Source organism: Culex pipiens, chromosome 3 (genome assembly GCF_016801865.2).
Source record: "Culex pipiens pallens isolate TS chromosome 3, TS_CPP_V2, whole genome shotgun sequence".
Lineage (NCBI taxonomy): Eukaryota > Metazoa > Arthropoda > Insecta > Diptera > Culicidae > Culex > Culex pipiens.
In genome coordinates this window covers 77246843-77268275 of record NC_068939.1, presented here as the reverse complement: position 1 = coordinate 77268275, position 21433 = coordinate 77246843, and the positions used below count along the sequence as shown (strand labels likewise).

General features: G+C 34.0%; 2 protein-coding genes across 2 annotated transcripts in view; one reads left to right on the top strand and one right to left on the bottom strand.

The window, feature by feature from the left end:
• Nucleotides 1-21433, top strand: part of LOC120428564 (uncharacterized) — a 53849-nt gene that overhangs the window by 2452 nt on the left and 29964 nt on the right. The gene's annotated exons all lie outside the window — the stretch shown is intronic.
• LOC120428565 (G-protein coupled receptor 52) overlaps nt 1-21433 on the bottom strand; it is a 103087-nt gene that overhangs the window by 80769 nt on the left and 885 nt on the right. The window lies entirely within an intron of this gene.

The window sequence follows — 21433 nt, the reverse complement described above, 5'->3', positions numbered from 1 at the left end:
GCGCGTTTTACGCTACGCGTGAGAAAGCATCTTCTGGCTTATTGTCATAGATCGACAAGGTGCACTATCGATTTATTTATTTTTTAAAGCTAATCATAGACTAGCATTGAAGACTAAGTACCCATTATATTTTTCTAATAATATGATTCCAATATCCATTTTTTTAAATGTCATATAAACATATATAAAACACAATAGTTATAGGACCTTTTTAAAAAAAACTCTAGATATTTATGTTTGTTGATTAATTATAATCATCTAGCAATCTTTAATTTACCGCTGAAATTTATAAAAATAGGCATTCGAGATCGAGGCAATAGCCAAAATTTTCACTCGGATTTTTTGTCCGATTTACTATATTATTTAATGTAAGAAAGGCTCTATTTCACCTCTTGGTGATTTTAAATTGTGCTTTATTCTTTAAAAGTATGATTAAATTAATAACAAATATTTTTTAAACAAATTAAAAATCAATTACTAAATTCAAAAAGTAATTCTTCGAAATTTTGAAAGAATGCATTGATTTAAAATAATAGTCTCTTGATAAAATTTATTTGTTTTTTTTACATTTTATAAGGAAATCCTTGAAAAAAAGTATCAAGCGCCTGAGTAATACTTGTAAAACTTGTTTTAAAACTTTCGAAGACTCTATTCAAAAGTTTTAAAACAAGTTTTCTTTGCAATAAGAAAACACTTCGTTAAGGAATATTTCAAAATTTAAAACATAACGCTTATTTATGGGAAGGTTTGGAAGCACAATTAGTTTTCAATCGATAAAATCATTTTCAGAATTTGGAAATTGTATCATAGAAAATAAACAACTTAATAGTATGGGAAAATTATAGTATATCGAGGTCCCGACGGAAAGTAGAAAATTGTCTAAAAAGGAAACAAATATTATTTTAAACAAAAACTTCAAAAACCAGGTATGATTTTGAACTTATAAATATTCGTTAGCTTCACAATAAGCTAAAATCTGTTAAAATTACTCAGGCCATTGCAAATTTAATTTCAAGTTTTTGCCCCCCTTCAATATTTTAAAACTAAGAGGGCAAAAATTAATCATCGACTAAAATTGTAATTTTCATTTAAAAAAACACGAGAAATATCAATTGTAAGCTATTAAGTATACATTGCATAATGCTTATTTAAATGTCTCTTTGCTCTCTTGTACTGAGCTTGCTAGGATTCCTATCTAGTTAGCACAAGACAGCACAGAGGCATCGATTGATGTATTTTTGATCAAATAACGACTTTTTAATATATTAAAAAAAAATAATTTAGGAACCATAGACGAAAAATTTTGGGGAAAAAACATGTTTTCTAAAATGTATCAATATTTTGCCAATTAATGATGGCAGCATAGCTGTAATGATGTATAAAGCATTTTGTGATATTTTTCACCTGACAATTTCGAAAATCAGGCTTGAAATTTGAAGTTTAGTTTTTTTGTTATTTGTGCTTATTTGAGAAAATCGTACAAAGTCATCATGTTTGGACCCCACTTAAGGGGTTACATACATTCAGAAGATCTCAAAACTTCTTGCTACAGACAATGTTTTAAATCCACTAGAAAGACGATTTCGATCAAGTTGAGATTCCGTGGCAACCAAAACTGCTACACCAAATGCCTCAAAATAAAATAAAAACGACTAAAAATGTTGAATTTATTTTTTTTCCTGAACATAATCTAAACCAAACTTATCGTCGCTTGTAAGCGATCTTCTGATACATCATATCTTGTCACAGCAGACGTCTTTTAAAATAGCACACAAGTGACGTAATGCTGCCCTTGTACCTTGAATCTCGTGCTTCACACTTCAATTGTTGAATTGATTGAAATTGAAGAGAACATTTTAAAGAATTGTTTATTGTAACAAGACATTACGTGATAAAAGAACGCTTCCCATTCTCAACAGATGCACCGATTAAAAGTTTCTTCCACCATCAGGTTCTCACGAAAAGATCAAAGACCTTTCCAGATGATATCATCACTGCATACGGGATAATAAAAGCTTATCTTCCGCATTTCTTTAAATCCACAAACGTGTTGCAAATTTGTTTATCTTCCCGTCTGGTGTGACCCGGCTGTGCAAGGTGTGACTTTACAAATAAAGCTCACTTTACCTTACGAGTAATTGTTTACGTTGTAATACGTTGTAACAGTACAGGTTGCTACTAGTCTTGTCATCTCGGGATTTCAACAGTCCCAGCATCCCTAACGTTTTAAGACCACATGTGTTCTCCTCTTATGTGGTAAAGTAACGAATTGCGTCAGACATCCAACAAATAACCTCTGGTACGGAATCATAACGAAGAACGCCGGATAATCGTCTAGACTTGGGGCACACGAAGAAAACACGCACCTTTTAAAGGAGCCCTCTAACAAGCCCCTTTTGGGGCCTATTTAAAAATAACATTCGCGCACTAATGTGGCCCTGTTTTGTGCGTGCGAAAAAAAAGGGGGGGCTCAAAATTGCCCCCAAAGACAAATCTTCTGCTGCCCTCGAGTCTTGTTATGTAAATGGCACCGTGGCTGAATGTGGCCATTTTCGATAAACACTGTAATTATTGGCTGGAAAAGGGCCACGAAGAAGGAATCGGTTTCCGCCTCTCGAAAGAAAAATCCCGCAAATCGTGGAATGGCTGGCGAAGTCGTTTAGATCGAATTCATCACGCGAAGAATTGAAAAGGAGTTTCAAGATCGACGAATAAAGTAAGGCACATGGTAATGAAATGGGTTGGGATTGTTTGTTGGTGTACAAAGAATGAAAACAATTTAAATTGCAAATAAAAGTTGACGTGAAGTTACTAACCCTTCAGGCTTGAATCTTTGAAAATATGTTTCCAAGTTTTTTTTTGGGAAATAATTCTGGAACAAGTCAAAAAAGATAAAAACGTGTTTTCTATGCAGAAATATTAAACCAAGAATTCAAACAAATACTGATCTCCATTAGGCTGTGCACATTATTGACTGCGAATTCAAATGCACTTTACAGAACGACATCAAGTATGGGAAAACAAAACATCTCCCTGCAGTGCTGTCTGTCCATCTGAGGGCGGAGAATTTCCATGTGTTGAGCGATGTCTGGTGTGTTTACTTTGTAAAACAACTAGGTAAATACACCAAGGGTCAAGAAGCTGCCAAGTGGGTATTTGTTTAGTTTGGTTTAGCAAAGTTAAGAATTTTATTACAACTCTGCACTGCGATCATTCAAACATCAATTTTCCAAAGTTGCAATTCAGGGTGAGGTTTTAGAGAAATGATCATGCATCGTGCATCTGAAAAAAAACAAACATTTTCATTCAAAACAAATTAATTCGGAAGTATTAGTTACAGGCATTTTATATTTAAAAAGATGCAATTTAAAATTTCAAATATCTCGCGTACACAGTAAAAAAAACATGGTAATATTACTCTTGGGAGAAGATACAATTTTTAGGTCAGAAAAATGCGTAATTTAACCTCAAAGAATGGTAAAATTTACCAGATATACCACCTAACCGATGTTATGTTACATTTTCAGTCTAAATTAAGGTTATATTACATCATATGATATGTATTATGTGGTATTATTGAGTCTTTCAATTTTACACCATCCAGAATGTTTTACTATACTGGATAAATGATGTGCCTGAAAGATTTTATCAAAATACAGTAAAATTACAAAGGAGCAGTTCTCTACGGAATCGGTCTTTTTTCTTTAATTTTAATTTTTGTATTTTTTAATCCGGCTGAAACTTTTTTGGTGCCTTCGGTATGCCCAAAGAAGCCATTTTGCATCATTAGTTTGTCCATATAATTTTCCATACAAATTTGGCAGCTGTCCATACAAAAATGATACGTGAAAATTCAAAAATCTGTATCTTTTGAAGGAATTTTTTGATCGATTTGGTGTCTTCGGCAAAGTTGTAGGTATGGATACGGACTACACTGGAAAAAAAATGATACACACTAAAAAAAATTTGATGATTTTTTATTTAACTTTTTATCACTAAAACTTGATTTGCAAAAAAAACACATTTTTTTTTTTTTGATATTTTTTAAGGACATCAAATGAAAAAAAAAAATCAACAGAGTCCGAAGAAGTTAAATATAGAGAATTTTCTCAGCTTTTCAAAAATTTTGTTTTTCAAAGTGTGCAAACATGTGCACTAATTTAAAAAAATGAAAAACTGCGACTTTTTTCAAAAAAGTCACCTAAATATGGATTTAACTTGAAAACAGTGCACTTTATCAAAATTTCACTAAAGTACTTTTTGATTGCAAATTTGATTTTACATCGAAAAATGAAGTTGAACAATTTTTGCGACCAATATTTCGATTTTTTGAAAAAATCAGTATTGATTCTAAAATTCATAACTCGCTTAATGATTTTTTGCACAACCTGGAAATTTCTGAAAAGTTGGCATTTGATGTCCTTTAAAACAATAAAAAAAAAAAAAAGTGTTTTTTTTGCAAATCAAGTTTTAGTGATAAAAAGTTAAATAAAAAATCACCAATTTTTTTTTAGTGTGTATCATTTTTTTCCAGTGTAGTCCATATCCATACCTACAACTTTGCCGAAGACACCAAATCGATCAAAAAATTCCTTCAAAAGATACAGATTTTTGAATTTTTACGTATCTTTTTTGTATGGACAGCTGCCAAGTTTGTATGGAAAATTATATGGACAAACTAATGATGCAAAATGGCTTCTTTGGGCATTCCGAAGGCACCAAAAAAGTTTCAGCCGGATTAAAAAATACAAAAAAAATTGAATGACCGAAATCTCAGAGAATTGCTCATAGGTCATGTACGTATTCACAAAAATACACATTTTCTGTATTTTACCTTAAAAATGTGTGAGTTCACCTCTTTTTCAGCTTTAATTGAGGTAATATTACATTCCAAATCAACATAGTTTTTGACAGAAGAGTCTAATTGCCCAAACACTTTAATAAAACTCTTGAATGAAAATAAATAAAATTAAAAACTCTTGAACTAGTTCACAAAAGCTTAACAAATCATCATGATTATGAAAGAATACTCTAAATTTTCCCAAAACTGCGTATTTTCGAAAAGAAACTAAAAATTCTTGGTATTGCATTGTAGGTATGAAGTAATCGGGATTTTTTTAACATTTTGAAAGTTATACTACATTATTTTCAAAATTCAAAATAGAAATATTTTTCACAAAATACGTATTTTCAAAAAAGGAACTAGAATGTCAGAATGATTAGTTTTTTTTTGCAATATAGATATTAAATGATCGGAAATTTTTCCTAAATTTCGATAGTCTTCTTTTAAATGCGAAAATAACACAAAACTGCGTATTTTCGGAAAATTACTTAAAATGTTAGTTTTTTACACTATGCGTATCAAATAATTGAAATTTTTTCATACATTTCGAGCGTTAAAAATATTCTAAATAATCATAAACTACGTATTTATCAAGATTGCTAATCGATAAAATTATCGTCTAACGATAACGATAATGCTATCGTTATCGTAATCGTAATCATAATCTATCGTTATCGTTATAGTCATTTCCGTAGTTCTATCGACGATAATCTTATCGGCGATAATGAACGATAACTCATTTTCGAAGTCTTTCTAAAATCGACTTATTTCAACCATATCATGTTATATTTTCAATGATTTTACTCAGAATATATTTTTTTGAAAATTTAGTAACAGTATTTTTTCAAAAGTACTCAAATTTTCATGATTTGCAATATAGATAAGTAAATCTTTCCCAGTTCCTGAGGGGAACACCCTTGAAGAGTATCGGGGCCGGCATTTACAAAGCGGATTCAGTGGCAATTTCATTCTCAACTTAATGTTAACATGTTAAGGTTAATGTTAACATTCCATAGGTCGCCTCCCTAAGGTGTCGTGATAAGGTCCAGTTTGTGACGATACACTACCTTCCCTTTACTAAGCAATCGAATCTAGAAGAGAAACGATCACCTCAATATAGATAACAAATTATTAAAGTTTTTTTTTATTGCCAAAAAAAAATCACAAAATACCGTATTTTTTCGAAAATAGCAAAATTTTCAAAATTTGGGTATCAAACAAAGCGAAATTTAGTATGCTTTATCCCTTTTTCATATTTTTTTGAAAAATACTGAAATTTTCAAAAAATACCATATTTTTTCGAAAATACTAAAATTTTCAAAACTTGTAATATGGATATCAAACAAAGCAAAATGTTGCACGCTTTTTCAACTTATTAGTTTTCAAATTTTTTAACAAAATATCGTATTTTTCCGTATTTGCAATACGGGTATCAAACGAAGCGAAACTTTGTATGCGTTTTCGGTTTGTTAGAGTTTTTTTTGCTGAAAACTAAAATTTCAATAACATTTTGAAAATTTGAGTATTTTCGAAAAATACGGTATTTTGTAAATTTTTTAGTATTTTCGTTTGAAACCCCTACTGTTATTTGTTTTTCGAAAAAATGCGGTATTGTTGAACAATTTATGCTTTGAAACTTACTTCTTTTTCAAAAAATATGTTCTTAGTAAAGGCATTGAAAATATAACATAAAATGATTGAATTAGGTTGTTTAAAAAAAATCAAATTGACGATAAGATTATCGCCGATAGAATTATCGAAATGACGATAACGGTAACGATAGATTGAAAATGCTCTACTGCCCATGTTCGCATAAATGTCCCATATGTAAAAACAGCAAGCTGAGAAAAATGTATTTGAAGTTACAGTATGGCCCATAAAAAAATGCGACATGTGCATTTTTTCACAGAAAAAGTGGTGCCATTCTTAAATTTATTTAACAATCTGATTTTTTATGTATTATGGTGTTAGTTTAGTATGTTTTGAAGATATCGTCATGATAGTTTTTAACAGTTCACCAAAACTGTGTACAGGCGGTCTACAATTATGAATGTATTTTTGGAACAATATTTACCCTAATTAAATAATTTATATTTCAAAAACGAAACAGTTTAAAATATCCATTAATGTGCCGAAAGCATCTTTAGAAGTCCTTCTTAAATACGCCCAATCAACGAAGTTTTTTAATTTTGTTAAAATTGGTAATTTGTGTGAAAAATGCCATTTTGGTTATTATTTTGTGTGATTCTGTCAAAATAAATCAATAACTTAAAATCGTTGTCGATGGCTCAAAAGCGTGCCCAGCGGCTCTATATTGTTAAAAGTCACATCAGAGCATCTGTTAGTATCAATTACCATCATTAGTAGCATTTGTTTTTTTCGTTGAAACATTGCAGACTCCAAAAAATCCCAAAAATTGATGCATTTTCAGAATCGGGATATTTTTGAAAAGTTCACTATTTTACTATAACTGGTAAATAGAATGCGTAAAATTCGGTGGAACTAACTCTTACAACTCTCAAAAACAGTAACCTTGAAGGCTGTATACTTTTTAGTCCATAAAAATGCCATAATAGGCTATCCAGATCGACCAACATGAAAAAAGTATGTTTTTCTTTATATGGCCTGGGCGTAGAGCAAATTGGAAAATTATAAAATTCAATGAGCTGTAACTTATTGTATGCTAAGGGAATGGTTTTAAAGGCATTGATTGTTTGTTTTGAACCTATTTAACATGTACACATGCTACATACATCATAAATAGTAAAAATAGTCCCGATTTACACCTAATAACAATGTCGCATTTTTTTATGGGCCATACTGTAGTCCCACAGATAAGAATACCTACGTGTTAAATTTTCGCGAAAAAACTGGATTTCCTCTTGATTTCTAGAACAAAGTACGGGATGTTTTAGGCCTTTCTGGAAGAGCACACGAGTTTGAACCAAACTGCATCAATAACTCAAAAACGATGAAAAAGCATATGGGACATTTATGCGATCACGGGCAGTCTATCTCTTTACTGTAAAAAGTAAGAAATTTCATAGCCTGCTGTGATGAGTGTTTTGAAAAACAAATTTCACCAAAAGTAGGCTATGACAACGCTGAACAAAGTTGTAGAACTTGTCAAAGCTCGGAAATGCTTACTTTTAATTCTAATCAATTAAGTTCGTCAAAACAGCCTTTTGAACCACTGTGCAACGGTGTAATAGAACTCAATGCATATAAAAACTAATAATTTTAAACTTTTTATTTTATTGCTTTGTTTCTTTTTCCACCTCTAATATTCACAAAAAAACCCTCACCTCATTCTTTCAACAAAGTAGTTGATCCAAATGGCGCTAGAGAAGATGCTGTTTATTCTCAGCCCGTTTTGACGCGTTTGTTATGTTAACGATCTTCTAACCGCAAAGTTCGGCAAATTTTCAAAGGACTCAGCGCAAAATGCTGGCCCGGTCAACGATCAGCGACACGATTGTTTTGATTACGCTCTCGTGAAGAATCTCAGCTTGATTTTGCACTTTGGCGCCGTTAAGCTATCTTGTCAAGAGTGGTGTTTTAATGTTACCATGGTTTTCTACGACTTGCTAGCTTTGAAATTTGTTCTACGACATGCGACAAGACAGCACAACAGCCACGACCTGATGTTGGCTGGCTTTTCGCACTTTGGGTGGAGTTGTTCGGTTGATTACTTTTTAAGCCTTTTCTAAATTTTGAAACACTTTACTGCGTCCCGTTTTGGTCAACAGCTAAACTCATTTATTATCCCAAAAATAGGGCGATGATCATGTCGGAGCCGATGCTTGAGTTACTTCCTTATTCTATTTTTTTCAACGTTGAGAGCTTGAAGATTAAATCTTGCTTGATTAATTGCTCATGTGAGTGAGATAATTCATCAACCTTTCGGCCAGTCCACCGATGATCAATTAAAACAAGTTTGTAGACGCGATATCAATTATGCTAAATCACTACCACTTATCCGAAAAGGTACAGAATATAACACACGCACACACGATCTGCCAACACCTGCACGTCATTGGCAATATATCAGGCAGCCAATTGGGAGTAATTGGCTGCGACCATAAAACAAGCTTCTCTCTAATATATGACTGCGATGGTGGTGGCGGCGGCGTGAACTTCTAATACAAATTCGACCCACGGCGTGTTTTCTGGGCAACCTTAAGGAGAAAAAATAGTCATCGCTACTTTCAAATGTGTCTTATAGGAAATTTTCTCAGCTTTCCAATGCTTCTAAGAGCGAAATGTTTCATCGGGAAATTTCTGAGATATCTCTATTTTAATTTTTTTCTTTTAAAATCCTTAATCATTTATTGGAAACTTTTAAATAACAGTCCAGGAAACTTGTCATATGATGTGTTCCATGTGTCCTTAACTCATCAAAATGTGCAAAATAAGACAAAATACAACTTTGTAGAAGGTTGCAAACCGCTAAACATTTTGAAAATTAAGTTTTAACCGATTTTTTGAATATATGGATTTATTAAAATATTAAATAATAAAACCGCATTGAAATATTATTTTTACAAGAACCAATAGATTATTACATAATTGTTATGTACAAATAACACCGGTCTGCTCTGATTCAGCTTGGAATCAGCTGATACAACCGAAATTTCTACAGGTTTGAGATTGATAGGGTATTACAAGATTTTTATGAATAAATATCATATTTCCTTAATCAAACCCTTACTAATTGCATGGGTACAAAACATGTTTAATACTCGAAATTAAACTGCAAATTACTGAATTACTGAGAAATACTTTTCATTAGTATGAAATGATTGTTTTAGTTTTTTTTTGTATTAAACGATCAAGGAATTAGCAATATTTTAGAAGTTTATAAGACTCTCATCTTCAATCTCATCTTAAAAAATATATATGTCTTGATTTTTGTTCAAATAGTTTGGAAAGAAAGTTTCTGTTTGATTTTTTTTTGTTAAAATATTATTTAATTTTTGTTCAAACAAAGAAATATTTGTGACGGTGTTTTCAGCATTTTGAATTGGAAGGCTCGAGTTTTATTGCTACTTTTAAGTGCATTTTCAACAGAAAACATTTTATAAAATTTTATCTTTATTTTATACTCATGAAAATATGACTTTTGAAGCATGCTATAGTAATATGTAGTACATTTTCGATTTCTAATCATATTTGTATTTGTGTTATACTGGTTAATGTTTGCTTAAGAAAATATCAAATTTATTCATTAAAATTCAATAATACCATTAACAATCACAAACCTGACAAAGTTTCGGTTGAACAAGCTAAATCAGAGTAGACACATGCTATTTGTACACAAAAAATATGTAATTATCAAATAATTCTTGTAAAAAAATGTATTTTTACACTAATTTTAATTTTAATATCTGAATAAATCGCATATATTCAAAAACATAGACAACACATAATTTTCAAAATGTTTAGCGGTTTGAAACCTTCTACAAAGTTATTTCTTGTCTTACTCATCAAAATGTGCAAACATTTTGATGAGTAAATGACTCATCAAACCCATCATTTGATAAGTTTTCTGAACTGTTAGTATAAAGATTCCAATAAATAATAAAGGAATTTAAAACCAAAAACCTTAAAATAGAGATATCTCAGAAATTTCCCGATGAAACATTTCGCTCTTAGAGGCATTGGAAAGCTGAGAAAATTTCCTATAAGACACATTTGAAAGTAGCGATGACTATTTTTTCCTGATAAGGTTGTTCTAGAAAACACGCCGTGGACCAGCTATAGTTTATGCCCTCGCGGATGTGAGTCAGACGTGTAGGTATGTGTAGATCGCACACATGTGCTGAAGTGAGTCCAGAAATAACATGTTTCGAGCGGCATGTTTTCACTGCTGGCTGTGGCTTATCTTGTTTAGCAGCTGAAGTAATGCACCGCAGAAGATGTGGAGATGATCCTAGTTCAAAATAAATACTAGTTCTCCGCCAACTCAAACGAAATCGGGAAAAGTTGCCCCGACCCCTCTTCGATTTGCGTGAAATTTTGTCCTAAGGGGTAACTTTTGTCCCTGATCACGAATCCGAGGTCCATTTTTTGATATCTCGTGACGGAGAACTTGCGAAATAAGACATGTTTTTCAAAAATTTGCAGCCTGGAAAAGTGATATGATAGAAATTTGGTGTTAAAGGGACTTTATGTAAAATTAGACGCCCGATTTAATAACGTGCTCAGAATTCCGAAAAAACGTATTTTTCTTCGAAAAAAAACTCTAAAAATGTTTTAAAAATTCTGCCATTTTCCGTTACTCAAATGAAAAAAAAAATTGGGCATGTAAATTTGCAGGGTTATTTTTTAGAATGTCACAATGTTCTACAATGTTTTTTTTGTAGTTTTTCGTGTTTTTTGTAACTTTGCTGGGTTTTTTTTAGAATGTAACAACGTTCTACAAACAGCAATTCCCCACGAAAACAGCATGGAAAAAAACAAAAGTGCTCGGATCGGGCTCAAAATTTTTCTGGGGGTTCCCTGGCCGAAATAATTAGACCCGTATTTTTTTGTTTGGCCATTAGGGTGACCTACGCCGTGTTAGGGTGGTCTGAAAAATGGCCATTTTCGTCGATTTTCGCAAAAACCACTTTTTTCGAAAAATCATAACTCCTCGCCATTTTAACCGATTTCAATTGTCTTATACGCAAATGAAAGTTGGCCTTTCAAAGAAAAATAGTAAGAAGTTTCAAAAATCTAGCCTAACATATGAAAAGGGCGTATGAAACTTTAAAATGTCGTTTTGACAGTGTCTGGACCAAAGAGCCTATGTCTGGAAATATTTTTATCGGATTCTCCGGTCATTTTTACATAACATACTAAAAAATGGGAGGAGTTCATTAACAGGATTCCGAGATATGATTTTTTGAAAATAAAATCCGTGTTTTTTGACGCGCCGCGCGCAAAAACCGGAGAATGACGAAATTGGCAAAAAATCATCTTTTTTCACTAAAACTGCGATAACTTTAAAATTTCAGCGATGACCTATAGATGTCTGGGTACCAAAATTTTCGTAATTAAAAGACGCAACTTTTGGTACCCAGACATGTATAGGTCATTGCTGAAATTTTTAAGTTATCGCAGTTTTTGTGAAAAAAGTTGATTTTTTGCCAATTTCGTCATTCTCCGGTTTTTGCGCGCGGCGCGTCAGAAAACACGGATTTTATTTTCAAAAAATCATATCTCGGAATCCTGTTAATGAACTCCTCCCATTTTTTAGTATGTTATGTAAAAATGTCCGGGGAATCCGATAAAATTATTTCCAGACATAGGCTCTTTGGTCCAGACACCGTCAAAACGGCATTTTAAAGTTGCATACGCCCTTTTCATATGTTAGGCTAGATTTTTGAAACTTCTTACTATTTTTCTTTGAAAGGCCAACTTATCACCTTTCATTTGCGTATAAGACAATTGAAATCGGTTGAAATGGCGAGGGGTTATGATTTTTCGAAAAAAGTGGTTTTTGCGAAAATCGACGAAAATGGCCATTTTTCAGACCACCCTAACACGGCGTAGGTCACCCTAATGGCCAAACAAAAAAATACGGGTCTAATTATTTCGGCCAGGGAACTCCCACAAAAATTTTGAGCCCGATCCGAGCACTTTTGTTTTTTTCCATGCTGTTTTCGTGGGGAATTGCTGCAAAATTGTAGAGCAGTCAATTACAAAAAAATGTTTATGTACACATTTGTAATTGTCTTTTCTACAACTTTGTAGAACATTGTTACACTCTAAAAAATAACCCTGCAAAGTTAGAAAAAACACGAAATTTTAAAATGAAAATTTTGTTCTAAATGAAAAAATGACCCTTCTGGGTTAATGTTGATTCGAAAAGTACATTAAATTTACCTTAAAATTACATGTTCCAAATTTTTTACAGTTAAGTAAAGCAAAATGGCAGAGTTTTTAAAACTTTTTAGTGTATTTTTTTCGATTAAAAATACTTTTTTTCGGAATTTGGAGTACGCAATCAAATCGGGCCTCCAATTTTTCATAAAAGTTCTTTTTTCATTTCATTTCACTTAATTTATTTCGTTGTTTAAGCATTACTTGTGTCCCCGAGTAGGCCGCGGGTAATCGGCTCCCCTCCCACTAACATTTACACACAAGATCCTCTGTAATAGCTCTTAGCTTTAAAAACAATGTAATTACAAAAGCCGACTCGGTCCTATTCAGGTCCCAGTACCAAAAAGGACCTAATAAAAATAATTTTATGAAAAAAGGCATAAAAAGAGTGACTTGTGTGAAGTTACTATCTTAAGCTGAGATGTGGACTGCCTTTCAACTCAACTTTCAAATCGTGACATAACTTACGCCCTTCTCAAATGTAATTTTTGAGTACAATTGGCTCCATATTAGGGTGGGTCATTTTTTTCGAAAGTGTTTGGATCCGGCTGAAATAAGGGCCATCTTGTAGAGGGTACCCATAGGGACTCTCATACCAAATTTGAGCTCATTTGGTTGAAAACTGGCTTGTCGCTCGGGGGTTAAAGTTTACATGAAAATTACTATGGGAAATGAGTGATTTTACTTCAAACGCTCCTACAAGCTAAGCGACAAACTTTAGTCCACACTTACACTAGGTAGCCGTGGCGGGGGTGGTCCAAGGAACATTTTTCTCTAAGGGTTCATGGTCATCCGTTCAACCCTGAGCTTGCGCAAAGCCGATTTATCCGGCGGCGCCGGAATCCTTCGAAATCTTCGTTTTAACGGTCAACGCATGCTACGAAACTTTAAATGCATCGTGTGAATCAATGGGAAACACGACGCCAAACGTCAAAGCACTAAAATGGAAGCAGTAAACAACTGTTCGCCGTCCGCTGGCTCGCCGGTAAATACTCTTAGAGCAGTTTCCTGTTGCATGAGAGGAGATCAAGTCCACCTTAATGCTTAAAGGTATGAAAAAAACATGCAGTTTAATCGGAACCTAATACTAAACTCGATTTCAGGACGTGGTGCGCAAGATATTAGTTCAATGGAGTTCCTACGGCGTACGGCGTCCTGTAAGATTCTGCACCCAGGTCAGGGCACTTGGTCGTCAATCACATTCCGTTTTGTGTGATTCGAGAACTCAATTTTATCAATTGTAGAGTATGTTCCAGGTGCATGAAAAGGAAAACATTTCGAATGCGGTACACCGGAAATGATTGTTCATTTTTGATGACGACCGAGTGCTGGATCTTTTGAGTGTTCGAAGTTTATTAGTCGTTTGCTGGCTAAGGTTCAGGGGAACTAGTTGAAGAATAAGAAAGCTTCGTTTTCAAGTGCAAAATCAAGAAAAACTGATAGAAGAGCGTTTTATCTAAAATAAAAATTATTCCAAAAATAAAAATCAACATTTGAAACAAAAAAAAAAAACGGTTAAGCCCCTCCAATTAACGCTTCCCTGATTTGCTCCAAAATTCGAAGCATGGCTCCCTCCATAATAACGCTTAAAAAGGCATAATTAGATTTTTTCTTTAGATTTCAGCAAATTTTTATTCTTTCGTTATACACATCATATATTTAACAACAATTTCAAAGTTATTCTTGAACATTATCAATTCCAGGTCTTGTCAGCGCCTCATAATCCACTTCCTGATCTCTCCTTCGCGAATAACTTGCACATCTGCATCTCGCTAGTCTCGATGGTGTTTGGAGTTGATTGATCTGCTTTTTATGCGATTAATATTTAGCACCTCCTAGAGAAGCGCTTTTGTTGTCTTTCGAGCGGATCAGTTTCTTAGCATCTTCCCCGATTTGTCACACACACACATTTGCTCCCAGTAGTCGCAGCCATTCCGTCGGAAATGTCGACGTGAGGCTCCCAAAGGAGATCAACTGTCCGTGCTGTCGGCGGGAACTGTCCGCCGCCGGCTTGAACAAGGCACACACATTCGAACAGTTACAGATCGCCAAATTGGTTGATATTGATGTTGCCAGGCAATGTTGATGCGCACCACGTCCTGAAATCGAGTTTAGTATTAGGTTCCGATTAAACTGCATGTTTTTTTCATACCTTTAAGCATTAAGGTGGACTTGATCTTCTCTCATGCAACAGGAAACTGCTTTAAGAGTATTGGCCGGCGAGCCAGCGGACGGCGAACCGTTGTTTACTGCTTCCATTTTAGTGATTTGACGTTTGGCGTCAATTTAGTAGCATGCGTTGACCGTTAAAACGAAGATTTCGAAGGATTTCGGCGTCGCCGGATGAATCGGCTTTGCGCAAGCTCAGGGTTGAACGGATGACCATGAACCCTTAGAGAAAAATGTTCCTTGGACCACCCCCGACACGGCTACCTAGTGTAAGTGTGGACTAAAGTTTGTCGCTTAGCTTGTAGGAGCGTTTGAAGTAAAATCACTCATTTCCCATAGTAATTTCCATGTAAACTTTAACCCCCGAGCGACAAGCCAGTTTTCAACCAAATGAGCTCAAATTTGGTATGAGAGTCCCTATGGGTACCCTCTACAAGATGGCCCTTATTTCAGCCGGATCCAAACACTTTCGAAAAAAATGACCCACCCTACTCCATATACACAAAAAAGGCTTATATAGGTCTAGGATAACATGTCTACAAAGTTTCATTGAAATCGGAGAGGGTCGGGTACAAAAGTACCAGAAAAATTCCCGATTTGAGCTGGAATTGCCCTATAAAAAGAAGAGTAAGAGACCGACTCCTGTTATATTTTTTCCTTGTGCATTCCACACAATTGATTTATCTTTCACTCCGTGTCAAAACGTTATTTTCTAGCCGATTCAAATATGAGTGGTTGAACATTGTGCATTCATAACAACTCAGCAGCAAGCAAATGTTTTGCATATATCTTACCCAGGCTTAAGCCCCTTGGCCCGCAGATTTCTAGGTACTCTCCACTCCCATTCCACAACCAACGACGACACCTACGTATGTCAGATCGATACATTCTGCCTGGCTTGTTTTGCCTGCATGATCTACGCCGATCTGGGCGGCAGCCGCCCGGCCGGTGTGAGAGGTCAACAACGCGTTGCGCCAACAAATCATCTCCCCGTGAAGGAGCAGGCAGAGCTGGACTGCCGGCGAAGATCGTGTAGGGGAAAGTGGGGCAAGTGTAACAAGCTAAGGAAATGCTCGTTATAACCCATTAAAAACGTGAAAAATTTGTCGGATTTTTTTATAATCATCTTATTCCAGGTCTTGACTAAGACTTTGATAGAACAGGTTTTTAAAAAATCCAGTTTTTGACTGTAAAAAACTGATTTTAAATTTTTGATTTTCCGTGCGTTCTACTCAACTAGTGGGGCAAGACGAACAACCCGTTGGGGCAAGAGGAACATTGCATGAAACAACATGCTAATTTGCTAACAATTGAACTGTTATCACTTAGATACATCAGATTACAATGTATTTGAAACGTTTCTTTCATTTTTAGATTAAAAAATAATATTTTACTAAAAAATTTATCGTTTTTACAAAAAAAAAATATTACTGAGATGATAAATAGTAAATTTTCATGATATCACTATATTTTGTTTGGAAATTTTTTGTTAACAATTATTTATCAGTTTTTAAGTACTTTTAAGTATTTCTTTCCCAATAAAATATGTTGTTGCAGCAATTCGTATTTTTTTCCATACTAAAAATCTATATGGTACACTTGCCCCACCTGAACAAGATTTTTTTAAAGCTCTCAACAAAAATAACCAAAAGTTAAATCATACTTTGTAATAGGTGCAAGTCATTGGTAGGGACACTACTGATCTAGGAAAAATTGCATTTTGAAAAAAATTGCCATAAAACGAATCCTATGCCTTATTTTGTACTTTCCAAATATTATAAGAAAACAAAGGTTTTGAAAAAAACTTCATTAAATCTTATGCTCCGTGGCGTTTACGTCGTTTTGGCGGTTATGTGGTAGTAGAATCAGCTAATTGCATTGCTAGCAACAATTCCTCATACTGGAAATAATCAAAATTGTAAAAATTACGGCCGTACGAGCGATTGTTCCTCTTGCCCCATATGGTCGTCTTGCCCCACCTTCCCCTATCGTATGTTGAGTGTTTCGGGGTGTTTCAAAGTGGGGTTTTATGGTAAAAAATTAAATTAGTTTGTGTACGCACATGATTGCTATGATTTTATGATAAAGTTAATTTTATCTATTTCCAAAACAAAACTCATTTTTGGCACACCGTGCTAGTCTCGCTCTTGCTCAAGATCAAGTTCTTAAAATACAAAATCCACGCGTTGCGTTGTGCGTTTCGTTGCAAGTATGCTGGCGATGAGGTTCAAGTACTCTCTCGTATAGCTACTACCGGTCTGGTCGGTCCAGCGGCAAGGGTAGATTGAACATTTCTCAGCCTGTTGGCAGAATTATGTGATAACGTGCCAATGATGAATGGTTTCGCGTTGCACTTAGCAGTGGCTGGTAGATGAAGCAAACAAAAAAACAACATCGCACCACTCATAAATCATATTCTTCAGCGTGTTTTTTCATAACCTTAAAAAATATATATTAACACTGGAACGCCCAACGCATGTCCAACTTACACGGACGCCCAAGCCTCCCAAAAAAGTTGGAACGGTAACTTCAACTCGCTGGTTCTCGGGCATTACTCAACCAATCGGGACGATTCTTGTTTCCAGTGATTTGTAAGAATGTCTAGATGATTCTAGAATTTTGCAGAACTTGATTTGAACAAATCTGTAATTTCTGCGACCGAAAACAGCGTTCCACCTTTTTATAAAAGACTGCCTCCGCGGAATTTTCGGCGAATTTTTTTTTACTCGCGAAAAAAAAAAGTTGGAACGATGTTTTTGTTCGCATAAATTACAGATTTGACCAAATTAAGTTCTGCAAAGTTCTAGAATCATTTAGACATCCTAAATAATCACTGGAAAGAAGAATCATCTTGATTGGTTGAGTTATGCCCGAGAACCATTGAGTTGAAGTTACCGTTCCAACTTTTTTGGAGCCTTGGGCGTTGGAATGTTAAAAAATAACTTCCACTGGGTGGTCAGTTGCCTTCCAGCAGCTGTTTCGTCCGTCCGCCCCGGCTGCTGCTGGATTGATGGTGACGGAATATAATTTTTAATTAAGATATCATCGTATCCTAATTTGCGTGGTTTGCGGAATCAAGATCGTGAGCTGGTGTTCCAAAACTGGGTGTCACACACTCCAAAAGTGGCCCGAGCTGCATTTTGCACTGGGGGATGCAGCAGTGTGAACAGCTGAACATTTTGAGTAATTGGGGGTAAGGTTGACCGGTTTAGAGTTCATTAGGAGGCAAAAATAAAATTCTCCGAACACGTGTTCGCGTTGAGTAATTATTCAAACTAGGGTAATTCTCCGCCAACTCACACAGCAGTTGCCCCGACCCCTCTTCGATTTGCGTGAAACTTTGTCCTAAGGGGTAACTTTTGTCCCTGATCACGAATCCGAGGTCCGTTTTTTGATATCTCGTGACGGAGGGGCGGTACGACCCTTTCCATTTTTGAACATGCGAAAAAAGAGGTGTTTTTCCATAATTTGCAGCCTGAAACGGTGATGAGATAGAAATTTGGTGTCAAAGGTACTTTTATGTAAAATTAGACGCCCGATTTGATGGCGTACTCAGAATTCCGAAAAAACGTATTTTTCATCGAAAAAAACACTAAAAAAGTTTTAAAAATTCTCCCATTTTCCGTTATTCGACTGTAAAAATTATTGGAACATGTCATTTTATGGGAAATTTAATGTACTTTTCGAATCTACATTGACCCAGAAGGGTCATTTTTTCATTTAGAACAAAATTTTTCATTTTACAATTTCGTGTTTTTTCTAACTTTGCAGGGTTATTTTTTAAAGTGTAACAATGTTCTACAAAGTTGTAGAGCAGACAATTACAAAAATTTTGATATATAGACATAAGGGGTTTGCTTATAAACATCACGAGTTATTGCGATTTTACGAAAAAAAGTTTTGAAAAAGTTACTTTTTGTGTTTCTCTTTGTTTCGTCGTCCGTGTCTGTCGCGGGTGACCATGAACGGCCATGATCGATGACGACCAACTTTTTCAAAACTTTTTTTCGTAAAATCGCGATAACTCGTGATGTTTATAAGCAAACCCCTTATGTTTATATATCAAAATTTTTGTAATTGTCTGCTCTACAACTTTGTAGAACATTGTTACACTCTAAAAAATAACCCTGCAAAGTTAGAAAAAACACGAAATTTTAAAATGAAAAATTTTGTTCTAAATGAAAAAATAACCCTTCTGGGTCAATGTAGATTCGAAAAGTACATTAAATTTCCCATAAAATGACATGTTCCAATAATTTTTACAGTCGAGTAACGGAAAATGGGAGAATTTTTAAAACTTTTTTAGTGTTTTTTTCGATGAAAAATACGTTTTTTCGGAATTCTGAGTACGCCATCAAATCGGGCGTCTAATTTTACATAAAAGTCCCTTTGACACCAAATTTCTATCTCATCACCGTTTCAGGCTGCAAATTATTGAAAAACACCTCTTTTTTCGCATGTTCAAAATTGGAAGGGGTCGTACCGCCCCTCCGTCACGAGATATCAAAAAACGGACCTTGGATTCGTGATCAGGGACAAAAGTTACCCCTTAGGACAAAGTTTCACGCAAATCGAAGAGGGGTCGGGGCAACTTTTCCCGATTTCGTGTGAGTTGGTAGAGAATTACCCACTATTAAATGCTGGATTTAGTTTTTTACATTTTAGTGTTATTGTTAAATTGGTCAAATTAGTGTTTTTTTTTTTTGAATTTTTTAAATCATGAATATTAATTTTATTGAAACTTGAACCCTTTTGGTTTTATATTTAAAGCTAATCTAAACATTATTTTTTCCGAAGTTTTTTTTATTTAAAGTTTTTGCCGAGGGACAAAAACTTTGAAAAATATTTGCATCGGCCTTATATACTTAAAAATAACAATTGCACTTTTATTTCAAATTTCTTGTAATGTCAAATTTGCATGGCTGTATTCTGCAACTTATTGTGCGATTTTTGAATTCCAAAAGAATGATGCATTGATATTGCCATGCCTTTCGAAAAAAAAAATCAAGGGAAAAATATACTGTAAATGTTCTCAAGGATGAAGTTTGTACAAAATTTGGTTGGTCGTCGTTTATCTCGGCCGTTCAAGGTCTCCCGCGACAGACACAAACGACGAAACAAATAGAAACAAATAAGATAAATTTTTCAAAACTTTTATTTGGTAAAATCGCGATTACTAGTCTGCTTTACAACTTTGAGAAACATTGTTACACTCAAAAATACCCTGAAATTTTTCAAAAAAACACGAAATTTTAAAATGAAAAATATTGTTTTAAATGTAAAAAAGTGCCCTTCTAGGTTAAAGAAGATTCGAAAAGTTGTTTATAAATTTCGACATATTGCTTGTTACCGCCCTATTTTTTTTTGTCTGCAACACACATAACATTAGTTATTCACGGTATTATTTTTAAAACTGCTTTTTCATACTCTAATTGTGCTAGGCTTCCCGTTTAGAGGGTGTCGATTCTCGAGATTTTTAATTTCCCGGAAATCACGAGTTGAATTTTGCTATTTCTCGGGAATTCCCGGTAATTTTAATTAATTACTTAATATTTTGAAAGAAACTTAATATTTTTATTACAATAAAATGAACTCAAGTACATTTAGTCAATGTTGCTTAATGAAACATCAACTTTACTAACCATATCGATATTTTCATTACTTTGTGGTATCCTTTTTACTTGTTGTAACAGCTTTCCGAATCTGCAAACGCAAGTTCATTTCTAGAACCTTTTTACACACAAAACTATAATGTGTTTTTTTACGATTCTTATTTATCAGAAAAATGATTTTTTTTATTTTTTAAAGGAAACTTTTGTGTCATAATTGGTTGTAGTAGACATCATTTTTTATTAGACTTTTGCCCAAAAGGAAAAAACAACGATACAAACCAGAATTAAAAATTAGTTGTTTTTTTCTTCTGTGAGTCAACTGTAAATATCATGTGAAGTTTTTCTTCAATAAGATAGTTGATACGAAACCTTTTACTGATTTGTTTCCTTTGAAATTTGAAATTACTTTGAAAAAGAGAAGTTTACTTAGGTACTTCGACTACTTTAGTTTTATAATAGCTCATTTAGTGATTTTTGTGATCCATCAATGGACATTATTGGCATATTTAAACAAGTTTAATTAAAGGTTTTCTGGATTCGTAAATTATGCATATTATGCATAGGTTTTACTTAAAACATCTATTTATTCTATAATCAAACCTCCACGAGAACCGGGAATGGATTTAAATTGTGTCCAAGTTTTTGAAAGAAACAAAAAAATAAATAAATAATATTATAAAACTCTAAAAAATTACCCTTGCAGGGTTACAAAAAACACGAAATTTAAAATTAATGAAAATGACATGTTCAAAAAAATTACATTTAAGCAACAAAATATGGCAGAGTTTTCAAAACTTTTTTTTTATTTTTTTTTCGATAAAAAATACGGTTTTGTGGAATTTTGAGTACACCATCGGATCCAGCGTTCAATTTTACATATAAGTCCATTTGACACCAAATTTCCATCTCATTGAAAAACATATCTTTTTTCGCATGTTCAAAA